At 46.9% G+C, this 12,146-nt stretch overlaps 1 long non-coding RNA gene across 1 annotated transcript; it reads right to left on the bottom strand.

Moving 5' to 3' along the window:
- Window positions 1–10,406: 10,406 nt before the first annotated feature.
- LOC138102834 (uncharacterized) lies at window positions 10,407–11,428 on the bottom strand. Its single transcript, XR_011147573.1, has 2 exons — window positions 11,326–11,428; window positions 10,407–10,746 (listed from the first exon to the last, which is right to left on the bottom strand). It is a non-coding gene; the product is annotated as an uncharacterized lncRNA (long non-coding RNA).
- Window positions 11,429–12,146: the final 718 nt, after the last annotated feature.

Genomic DNA, 12,146 nt, shown 5'->3' with positions numbered 1-12,146 from the left:
CTAAATTTCTTGGATTCAACCCTCAATTCGACAGTCTCAAAACCTAAATCTCTTGGATTCAATCCTCAGCTTGGCAGAATTAAGCACGAATTTCTTGGATTTTAATCCTCAATCCGGCAGTCTCAAAACCTAAATCTCTTGGATCCAATCCTCAACCTGGCAAATCTTTAGGGGCTCTTTTACTTTTTGTCTCTTTTCCTCATGGTTTGTACTAGGAAACTCTTGACTCCCTTTCTTCAAGGGATCCAATCCCTCCCCTGAAACCCAGTCCCAGTTAAACCGGGGGTTCTTTCACTCCTTTTATCTTTGGCTATGCCTCTCTACCATAGGAGAAAGTTTCACGAAGGATGTCTGGACTTCAGGTAGCTCTCTTGAAAGCTGTTTATTGCATAGGCGAAGTTACAGCATTTCAGGGAGTGGGTATCCAGAGCCAGCCCTACAGCTGCCAGCTCCAGCTGTAGGCATACCTGAAGCCGCTTTCTGTTCAAGTTACAAAGCATTATATACTTTTCTTTGCAGAATATCTTAACACATAACAACCAATAAGCACCATACACAATACCTTTACATTTGCCTATAGCCTATCATAGCTACTACCATCACCATATTATAGTCATTATTATCCAATCACAAGAGTAAGTAAGTTACAATTTAAGGTTACAATGGAAAATTCTCAGACCTCTCTTTTTCTTCCTACATCGACATTTCTTGTTTGCCTGCCATATCTCTCTTTTTGGTAAAGACATGTTTTCTATTTACTTATGCTCTTCTTGAGACTTATTTACTTGGTGAAAAACATGTCTTTGTTTGTAGTCACATACCTTTGTCCTATTCCTAAAAATCTCCTTCCAACTCATCTCCAGCCTTTGCCTTCTCAGTTACTCAGCGATCAGTGTTTCAGCAAAACATCTTTTTATATCAAAACTTGCTTCCATTTCTACCTCATCCTCAGTTTCTACATTCAGAGATCTTTCTGCCAAGCCTACATACCTGTGAAACTTTCTTACCAAACTTTCACCCTCACCAACATTTACTGACTGCTTCCCTTGTGGGAGAGCAGAAATGCAGCCTCAGAAGCTCCTCACTCGCTTTGCAGGTCTGGGGGTAACCAGTCCGTGTCTCATACACACACTTTCATCCCCCATATCCGCTCCTCCCCAAGAAAAAGAGGAAAGAAAAAAAATACTCACCTTTCTCTGAGTGTTCGTGCACAGTTTTTTTTTACGTGCTTAACTACCGCGGTATCTTAGGGAGCCTTTTCTTTCCTTTCCTTCTGCTTTATTGTCTCCTCTTTCGTCCTCCGGGTGTTTGACGTGCAAACCCCCCCGACCCACGCTGGGAAACACAAAGAGAGGCTGCCAAAGTGGGGGGGGGAGGGGGGGGGGGGCGCCCTCCCACTCTAGGTTCCCTGGGAGATTTCAGAGGCGAGGTCTTTTTCGCGTACGGGCCACCAATTGTGAAAAACGAGGTTCGGCTTATAGGGTTTCCCTACTCCCTGGTCAATCTTGTTCCCCATTGGTTGTTTTGTGTTCCCCTGCGTGGGGAGGACCCTGGTTGTCCTGTGATTGCTCAGTTCTTCGGCAGTTCCCCGGCCATGTGGCTGGAGAATAAAGATCTCTGAAACATCTATCAAGAATCGCTCCCTATTTCTTTCCACGGGCCTCACTGTCTATACATGTTGCAGGAGACCCCATGGCAACAAATGCTGCTGAATGCGGGAATCATAACGATTCCCTGGAGACAACGACTGTGAAACAATCAAGATTTTGAAGATTCCCAAAAATTCGTGAGTAAAGAAACTCTCTGGATTTTCTTTTCTTGCTTTCGTGTTGCTGTTCCATCTCTAAACTATGGAAGAACCGTGGAAAGACTCATGGCTGTCCAAGCCACAAAGGGACATTTATCTTAAACTTGAAAAGATTCTTGAACAGCGATATGTAAATTTTAGCATAATTCAGGCTCAAAAAGAACTGAGACACTTCCTGGCATGGTTGTTTAAAAACTTTTTCTACGTTTCTTGGGACTTGATTCTTACCAAAGACTTTTGGAAGAATGTTTGGACACAGTTAATTTCTGAGTCAAAATATATGCCAATGGTAGAATATTTCCGTGAATATTATCTAATTACGGAGACTGTTGAACAATATCAGCTGTGTCCTTGCGAAGGGAAACGTGCCTCAGGGATCGCGCGACCTCACCCACGTGCGCCGAGTGCTCTGCGGGCGGTGGCGAGGCAGTTCCTGCACGCGGGCAGACCAGTGCGAGCTGTGGTGTTGGCAGTAGAGCCAGCTGCGGTGGAAGCAACGTGACCTGGCGGTGCCCGCCTGGCCCTGCGCAGCGCGTGGTGGAGTGAGCCCCATGAATGCCTGGCTGAGAGGAGTGGCGGGTGGGCGGTGGCTAGCGGCAATGGCGGTGGAGCGGAGCTGCATATAGCCGAAACACATGTCGGAACGGAGTTGTTTGCTGGGTGCGGGGGTCTGCCGCTCGGGGGCCCAGCCGAGATGTGGGCGAGGCGCCAGGCAGCAGCAGCTCAGCTGTGACCAGAGGCGACAGTGGCGGTGCGCAAGGAGCGGAGCGGTGTGGCCTGGCCTGGCCTGTGTGGCCCCGAATGTGACCCCAAGAAGTCCAGACCCTGCGGCGAGAGCACACAGACACGGGCAGCCCTGGCAGCCCTGGCAGCTCCAGCAGCTCCAACGCGGGAGCGAGCAAAAGCAAAAGTGAAAGCAGGAATACAGCGAGACAAAAAACAGCACTGACACAGAAAAAAGAAAAGATTATCCTAGCTAAGGTTTTAGGAACAGTAAAATGGTGTATTGTCAAACAAAATTATGGTTTTATAACGAGATGTGACAACAAGGAAGACATATTTGTTCATCGTACTGCCATTATGAAGAATAACCCCAAAAAATATATCCCAAGCTTAGGAGACGGAGAAGTGATAGAGTTTAAGATTATACAAGGAAGGAAAGGCTTGCAAGCAGCAAATGTTACCTGGCCTGGTGGTGTTTCTGTGAAAGGCAGTATATATGCTGCAAATCGTAGTCATGTCAAACAATATCCCCATTATAAGCAACCCATACAGTCTCCCTTTCCTAATCCTACCTTTCCCTTTTATCCCATATCCTGTTATCCATTTTTCCACCCATGATTTCCCTCACAAAACCATGCCTTTACCAATTGTTCTCCCAAAAATCCCTTTCTAATGCTGAGTGGGGGATGAAAAGGGGGGGGGGGGGGGGGGGGGGAAAGAATTAACTATCATTGTTTGGAGTCCCAACAGGTACAAATGGCAGAAACCCTCTCCTGCCTCAGTTTCCCCACAAAGCATGCTCAGAGAGTCCTGTCTCCCTTCTGCCAGCCCCAGGATGCTCCAGAGAAAAAAATCTGTTTGGACATTTAGAGACTCAGGAGGGTGGCTTTTCTTTTGAAACTGTTTTTGTTATCTTATGTTTAACCAGTTGTTTTCAATGTTAAGTTTTAAATCTCTTTTAGTTAAGACAAAAGGGTGAGGTGTTGGGGCTCCTCCCCCCTGGCGTGGGGTCTGGGGAGAGGAGACCCTGGAGTAGAGGCACGGCCTACGGGATTTCCCTACTCCCTGGTCAATCTTGTTCCCCATTGGTTGTTTTGTGTTCCCCTGCATGGGGAGGACCCTGGTTGTCCTGTGATTGCTCAGTTCTTCAGCAGTTCCCCGGCCATGTGGCTGGAGAATAAAGATCTCTGAAACATCTATCAAGAATCGCTCCCTATTTCTTTCCACGGGCCTCACTGTCTATACATGTTGCAGAAATCCCCGCTGCAACACTGCACCATAACTGGCAGGATAGAAGTGTTATAAGGAGACATACACAGCTCCAAAAGACCTGCCTTTAACTCAATAACAGCCTGTAACCCCTTCCTTCCTTCCTTCCTTTGAAAGAGTGTATTGCTTTTTAGACACCAGTTATCCAGGTTGCCTCAGTAATCTGGAGAGGTTCCATATCCAGTTTTCCATATTCCCCTGGGACTGCCCACGCTTCTGGGCTCAAATTAACACACACTCTTAAGAACATGGGCATCCCAGCATGGATTTTATCTGCCAGCAAAACTCAAATTAACACACACACATTCACAGATAATGGTTGAATAAAATGCACCTGCTCATCTTTCCCACTTATCAAAAGAACATTTGGACAATTGATCCCCCTTGGCATAAAAATCAAATTAGATAGAAAAGTTCCTGTGTCTAGTAGGAAACACACTTCTCGGTTCCACAAGGGCTCCATTGTGGTGAGCCCCCAGTCCAACAGCAGATCCTGACACCCTTAACAATCAGTTTCTAATATTCTTTTTCTACCAATGGCACATTGATTCCTTCCCAATCACTGTCCTGGTGGCTGCCCCCTTCCCTTTGGTCCTAGGGCTCCCTGGACTTTTTCCCATCGGGGGTTGTAAAAACTGTGCCATTATTCTTGCTTGTACCTTTCGAAAACTAAGTAGTATGTAACAAAAGGTTAACCACAAGTAACACTGTAACAAGATGTGCAAGTAAAGCAAGCAAGACAGCAGAGCAAGCAAGATAGCAAAGCCAGTGAGATAACATCTGACATCGAGAGAGACAGGAAGTTTTAACGGAACTTGCAAACTGCAAAATTAGCTAAAAAAAAAGTTAGACTGAAAAAAAAGAAGCACAGAGCATGCATTGAAGAAAGGTAAAAAGTTCAAATGTGAGGAAGACTGTTGGGAAATAGAATTATTGGGATCAATAAAAGAACTGTGCAAGCAATAGGCCTGGAAGCTTTAGGCTTGTGTGTGAGAAAACTTTCCATGGGAAAGTCCCTGTGTGAAAAATAACAAGCAGGACTGGGAACAAAGAGGGAGTTTTGAAATGGCACAGCTGTACTATCCGGGAGTGAACGAGGGAGATGGGCACTGAATTCTTTTGATCATAACAAGACTATGGAAGGTTGCCAATGTAAGTCCAATTATGTAGAAATAGAAATGTGTTTTGATAAGCTTTAAGCCACTTAGGAGTTAACAAGCTGGTATACTATATAAGTGCCTTTGGACTGCTAATAAACGGAGTTTGCTCTTATCAACCATATTGGTCGGACTGCTTCTCTCTCCCCCTGCCGGGGGCCCGGGCTTCTCGTCTTGTTAAGCTTCAATAGAAGACTACAGAAGTCTTCATCAAAAGACCACCAGAAGACTGATGACCACCACAAAAGGAATTGACGAATGCGCGAATGCAACAAACTTATAAAACCATGTGTAGCGAGTTCGGTTTGTAACCAGGTGGAAACACCAATTTAGTGTAGTGGTTTGGCCCAAAATACTCATTACTGTTTACCTTCTGTGAGATAAGAAGTAGGAGAAACGCAAAGCAAGCACCAAACTCGAAAGAATATAAAGAAGTTTATTAACAGACCTAAAAGAAGAAAAAAAAACCATACCACACATTCAGAACACTTCTCGTTCCCCCCCCCCCCCCCCCCCCCTTCTCCCTTCTCCCACTGACAATGTAAAAAGACAACCCTTCAGATGTTCAGTCTATTTGCCACTTCCATAATAATCTTGTTCAGTCCATTTAGGAAGAGGAGTTTCTCTTGACCATGCTATGAAAACATCACAACGAGACAGCTGCCCGGGTTGGTCCTCTGCTCGCATGTGAGTCCCTTCCCCCGACTTGCAGCTTTTCCCACAACTGCTTTCGAGGGTCCACTCTTGAATTACTGGGGTAAAAATTTTAAGGTTGGGCCATTCAGAAACAAAAGTTCTCTTCACCCATCTCTGGGAGCATTTCATCTCTAAGAACAGAGGCCCTTCTCCTTCCCTGGGAGCAAAGGGTCGTCCTCATCTTCATCTCTAGGACTATCTCTGGGAGCATCTCTAGGAACTGAGGTCTTCTCCTTTTCCATTTGGAGCAAAAGTCCTCATCGCTTCCATCTCTCCCTATTCAAACTTCTCATTAAATTACAGCTGCTTCAGCATCTGCTTATCTCAGCGCAGGTGCTTTTGCTCACAAGTACAAGTTGAACGCTCCACCCCCCATGCATTCATGAAATTACAACGGGTACTCTGATATATCATAGCTTCACAACAGACTTTCAGCTTTAAGCATCTCCTCTTTCTTCTCCCTCAGGTTTTCAGCTCTTCATAGCACTAAAAGGGTTAATCTCACCTAGGCCTTGCAGCTGGAATTTCGCTTATCGCTGTTGGTCACATGATCCTTTGCCAGACAGCAGGGCAGCTTCAGCTGAATCTTGGCCGCACTGGAGAAGGGGAGCCGAGCCGCTCCGGCTGCCCACAGCAGGACTGTGTGGGGGGGTTCCGCGGGTGGAACAGGGCCCATCGGCTCCAGGATGGCCATGGCCTGGCCCGGCCTGGCCCGAGCAGGGCCTGGGCTGGGCCTGGCAGGCCCCCGCACGGGGCCCGCAGCCACCTGTCCCAGCACCAGAAACGAGACAGAGACTCTGCCTCAGGGTTTTTTATTCTTAAGTGTGGATCACAGAGGCAGTCACAATTTTAAGTGGCTGAAAGAATTGTCCATATTCAAACTGGCCAGCTGATAGGTTCTGTCAGGTCACAGAGGAAGCTGTAACCACCCCTTTGCAAGAACATCACTTCCGGGACTATGCTTGCTGACCCATGACACAGCTTTGATGCCTTAAGTGGCCTACTAGAAACAGAGACTAGATGGGAGTAAGGGAATAAAAGTAAGTATTTATTTGAAAGGCCTTCAAAGGTACCCCTTGGGGGCCAGAGGCTATTGCCAAGATGGACCTCAAGATGGACAACAGGTCACGAATTCTTCACCCTTTTATAGGTTTGGTTCATTTGCATAGCAGGGTTAATTCTCCAATTAAAGCTTGAGTTTTGCCCTCAGCTTACCCCCCCCCTTAGCGGCTCTTTGGTTTATACTTTTGGCCTAGGACAGTCTAAGTGTCCTTGAAGAGCAGGCCCAGAGAGGCTTTGTTATGTTTACCTAGCACGAGAGCAGAAATTAACAGGCTACAAGAAACTTTCAGAGTCACACACTAAGCAGTACAGAATTTGAAAAATATAAAAGTTAAAACTTAAGGTGTCTCTTTCCGCCATTAATCACTGAGCTGTTCAACAATTCTATCACCACTCGGCAAGCAGGGATTAGCATAGCCGCCACCTTATCGCGTTTCGAAGTGAGATCATAAAGTCTAGTTGCAATATCATCCCAAACTGATTTAGAGTAAGAAGAAGGTCAAAGTCAACGCCAGGGCAATTATGGAAAACCCAAAGCAATAAATCTTTCACTTCTTTGCTGGGAAGAGGCTCAGAATGTAACTTCAGCAAGGCATCTAACTTATTATAAACATCCCTTTGTTCTTTTGAAATATTCTCACCCATCTCTTAACCTCCCTGGCCCCTGCCTTCACTCAACATTGAAGACAGTTCTCCTACCGGCGTGCTTGGGAGAAATTGGCCCGCGACCCTCCATTAAGCTTCCTTTCAGCTTTAGCTCCCGCCAGATCACCCTTCGTTTCAGGGTTCGGCTAGCTCACGTCGACCAGGGGAATCCTCTTCATCCTACTCTGACCTCTGCACCGTAAATCCGCCGCACACCAGGCACCACTTGTCTCTTTCTCGCGCTTTCACGTGTCGGAGGAAAATAACTTTAAGGGATGGGACTATGCAATTACACGAATTTATTGTTTAAAATAACAAACGCATCAGTCGAGGCGTGAGATTTTACAACGCCTCCGAGTAATGGCGACTAGTCACAAGATTTAGGGTTACATCGTAATTTATAACTTTCTAATCCAATCGATACTTAAAACGACACTTTGTTTTAGATTAATGACCTATCACCTGTGGCACTTCTCACTGCAATGCAGCTATGTCTTGACCAATAACTTCTCATGTCACGTACACACAGATATCTCTCTTATACCATCTACATTCTTAACTTAAACTATATAAAACCACACTATTATATTTTGAAACCCTTCACCAAAACACCCAGTGTACAATTTTACTTATAATGATAGTGTTGGGGTTTTAAGAGATCTAGTTTTTTTTCTGTTAAAGGAATTTTCCCCCATTCTGTTACTAAGACGATAAATCGCTGGGTGCTTAAGAGAAGACAAAAGGGCCTGGCTACTCTTTTGTTTCACCTGGGTGTGGGTTCAGTTCGCTCTCAGCGTCCGGAGAGAGACGCTGCAGAGAAAGGAGCTGCTGGTTCCTTTTTTCGGCCGTTTTTCTTTCTGCTGGAAACAACGCCGGGATCCCAAAGCCGTTTTCCCTGCCCTGCTGGAGGCTGGGCTGTGGCCACCCTGCCCTGCTGCTGCTTCGAGCCTTCGCTGCGTTGTAGCCGTGCTCGCCCTGCCTGCCTGGACCTCCGGGGGGTTCCCCTTTTGGATACATCTCATCTACCACCCAGGATTTGTGCTTGTGCCTGCCGCTCCAGCCTGCCGTTCCAGCCTGCTGTTCTCGAGAGTCCGGGATCGGCTGCCCAGCGGTTTGTGAAGCCTTTGTTCCATCCTTCCCCGGGATCCCAGGGCACCAGTGCCGCGTGCTCCCTGAGCTTGCTCCGGAGCACCCCCTGCAGCCGTGGGGGAACCATCGCACCTGCCCTGCTCACCGGGAGCCGCCAGCTCCCCTGCCGGCTGCGAGCGGAACTGCACCCAAGGGGAAATAGCCTGACAGCCGAGAAGGCTGGGACTGGGTTTGTGTTTGCTGTTACTGCCATAGTTGTTGTTGTTTTGTTTGACTGGTTATATCTATATATATATATATAGTAAAGAACTGTTATTCCTATTTCCCACATCTTTGCCTAAAGGCCCTTGATTTCAAAATTATAATAACTCAGAGGGAAAGGGGTTATATCTGCCCCTTCAAGGGAGGCTTCTGCCTTCCTTAGCAGACACCTGTCTTTCAAAACCAAGACAGATAGGAACACAAGTTTGTAATCCTTTTGCTTAAAGTCTATAAATCTCTGTCAATTAAGCCAGACCTAGTCTCTTCCAGGGTTGTAAATCAAAGCCTCCTTTAATTGCAGGAGTTTCTACTCCTCTGTCTCCCACACTAAGGCATCAGCTTTATGCAAATATAAGTATGCTAATGACATGTCATAATTGTGACGTTGCGTGGAAGGACTTTTGAAATGTAACTGAAGGCTAAAGAAGATTGAGTGAGTTTTTTGCGGTGTGCTGGTCTGGACAAATTTGGAGGAAAATATCCTCTGATAGAAGGAAGGTTACTGTGGGAGCCCGGAGTGCAGAGAGTGTTTCTCTGCCTATTTTGATGGATTTTACCCCCCTGAACAACACTGTTTTTGACCTCCATCCTTGGAAAAAACTGCCTACTCTTAGAGAAGAACTAGAAACTACACTGGTGTAAATGAGGTGATAGACTACTATGTAAGATTGTCACAGGGTAAAAAATTTAGAGGTTTTGGGTTTGTTAATGTAGTAAATAGATAAAAGCAAAAAACATCAAAATGGAGCATTGTTAGTGTTCTCCAAACCTTCTTCTTCTACTCCATATTCTGCAGTAAAAGTAGTTTGGGATGATTGGACAAAGAATTCCACAGTTCCTGGCTGTGTTACTAAATAATTGGCAGAAAAGTAAAAATAATGTATGTTTTTAGTAACCATTGGTTAATTTACCTTTAAAAAGCCTGTGTAATCTTGATAATTTGGCTTTCTCCTTCATTCTCTGCTTTGTGCTATGTCTGGGTCATGCTAGTGACTCTGTCTGATAAGACTTAATAAACAACTATCTAGAAGCAGCGAAGGCTGAGAGTCCCATTTGTCTCTTGAACTCCTGGCAAGGACTTTACAAGATCTCTCCCATCAGGAGAGGCATAATTTCGGCACAATCAGCGTCAAGTGGTGCCCTGTGTTCGGCCTCATTGGAGCAAAGCAAGCCAAGACATTTTGGACAGCAGCGCGCAGCCAGAAACAGAAGAAAAACCCTGGGGTCGGCTTCGAAAATCCAGGATCTCCAAACCTCAGACAACAGGGGGGAGGAGAGGCCATGAACTGCTGGATAGGACACGGGCCAGGACTTCAAAGATCGATAACAGCCACCTAAACTCTGGTAAGCTGTCCAAAACTAGACCAAGTAGCAAATTATGGATGCAGTTCCTTCCCAGGCAGAGACAAATGCTATTCATAGTTTTGAAAACCTAGTTCGTAAGCATCCCTTACCAACATCTAGGAAAGAAATATGAGATTTGCTGTCCTGGGTGAAGTGGGAGTTTCCAGATGCAGTAATTGGAGATTTGTATCTGTCATCTTTTTGGGAGAATGTTAATTCTATTCTATACAATTTCGCGAGTCTAAAAGATGAAACGGCTCAGAGATTAATACCACCAGAGAGGGTAATATATGAAATTCTTCTTAAGCTAGCACCTCCTGCTTCTACTTGTGAAAAATGAGGTTCACTCTTAGTAAAATTTTAAGAAAAGTTTAATAAAAGGGACAATCAGGAGACAATAGCAAAAAGGGTATTACGGCCGGGTGCTTTGGCAGAGATCCAAAGGCACACCTCTACATCCAAAGGATCGTCTTTAAAAGTACATCTCTTATTGCATATTCATCACAATCATGCATAATTCATAAATTCTTTGGAGTTTCTGCGTATCATCCCATCAGCCTTATCTTCCTCCTTGGCTCCATTCCGTCTCTGCTCCCTCCATAAATTCTTCTCTTTGGTTTCGGGTCTTCTTCTTTCTCTGATAAGATACTCCAGGAATGTGAAGGCTTTCTCTGCCTATTTTTTCTAAATTGACTACATAAACAATAGACATTCTATATCATGTATTACAGAACCTAGGTAGAGTTTTTCTAACATTAAGGAACATGAAAAACAACAACATCACAATACATTCATAACAATTATGTAACATGCGAAAAGACAACATCACAATACATTCATAACATACTGAAGAGGAGATCTTTAAAACTACCGCGGAGGGTATGCTGAAACCCATGAAGGCGGCGGGAGGTTTTAAAACCCCGCTCGCAGCCTCGCCAGCCCCAGTGATGGGCGAAAAACCCGATATTCATGTAAAAATCCCTGAGGCTCCTAGAAAAGGCGATTATCCATCCCTGCAGGCACCGGGGAGGGGGGCCGTGGCCATCCCGGAGGCGGAAAAGGGTTTTTTGCCAGACCCGAAGTTAAAACTTTTAATTGGTCCGAGCGAGGAACATGATACAGCAATTTTAGAGCTTTTCCCACCCACGCATGCCCGGTGGGGAGGAAGGGGGGCCCTGGCCACCTCCCTACAAACGGAGCCTGCCTCGGAGGGCATGGTTTCCATTGTGCATGAACCACCCATTACAATGCAAGCCAAGGGCCGATCCGTACCTCCTGAATCCGGGGTCCTCCCATTAGATGAACCATGCGCGCGGCCAGGGGCGGTCCCGGAGCTTGCATCAATCCCTCCTGCCACCCTCACGCAGCCCGGATCCGCGACCACTTCCGCGTCTGAATTAGGCGGCTTGGCAGCGGTGGCGCCTGCTTTTAACGTCATCGCCTCCGCCGCTGCCCATCCCGCTTTACTTTCGTGTTTGGAACAACTCACTTCCACGCCTGCTCAGCGCAGCATCAACCCCCCCCCCCCCCCCTCGTCCTCAGATACCACGGTTACCCCAGCAACGGCGCTCGCCTCTGACCGCAGCCGACTTTCAACTTTTTACTCTGCCAGCTCTATCGTGTATTCTACTGTGTGCGGAACGGCTCAAGCCACTCCTAGCCCTGCTCCCAGCCCTAGCCAAGGCGTCAGCCACGCCCCTAACTCCGGCCAAGCCGCACCCCCGGTCCCCGGCCCCAGCGTTTCTAGGATCAGCCCGGCCCCGCCCCCGGTCCCGGCTGCTACCTCCGCACGGCTGCCCGACACGGGCGCCTCAGCTGCTATGCCGGCATCGCCGGTAGGCACAGCACTTCCAGCCAGCACTGCAATTCCATCGGCCACTGTAGCTCCATCGGGCATGCCCTCAGCTGCTCTGGCAGCGACCGGCCCTTCATTGGCTCTGCCCATGTCTACATCGCAGCCACAAACAACGGCGTACGGCCACGGCATTTCAGCATCCACTCTATCTGCCTCACGTCCAGCCTCCACCATCCCTCTGACAATGCCACTCAGAGAATTATCACAACAATCGCACGATGTTAAACCATATCTCCCA

Source organism: Aphelocoma coerulescens, assembly GCF_041296385.1.
Source record: "Aphelocoma coerulescens isolate FSJ_1873_10779 chromosome W unlocalized genomic scaffold, UR_Acoe_1.0 ChrW_unloc_scaf_2, whole genome shotgun sequence".
Classification (NCBI taxonomy): Eukaryota; Metazoa; Chordata; class Aves; order Passeriformes; family Corvidae; genus Aphelocoma; species Aphelocoma coerulescens.
The sequence above is the reverse complement of the archived record's forward strand: the minus strand, read 5'-3'. Positions and strand labels throughout refer to the sequence as shown.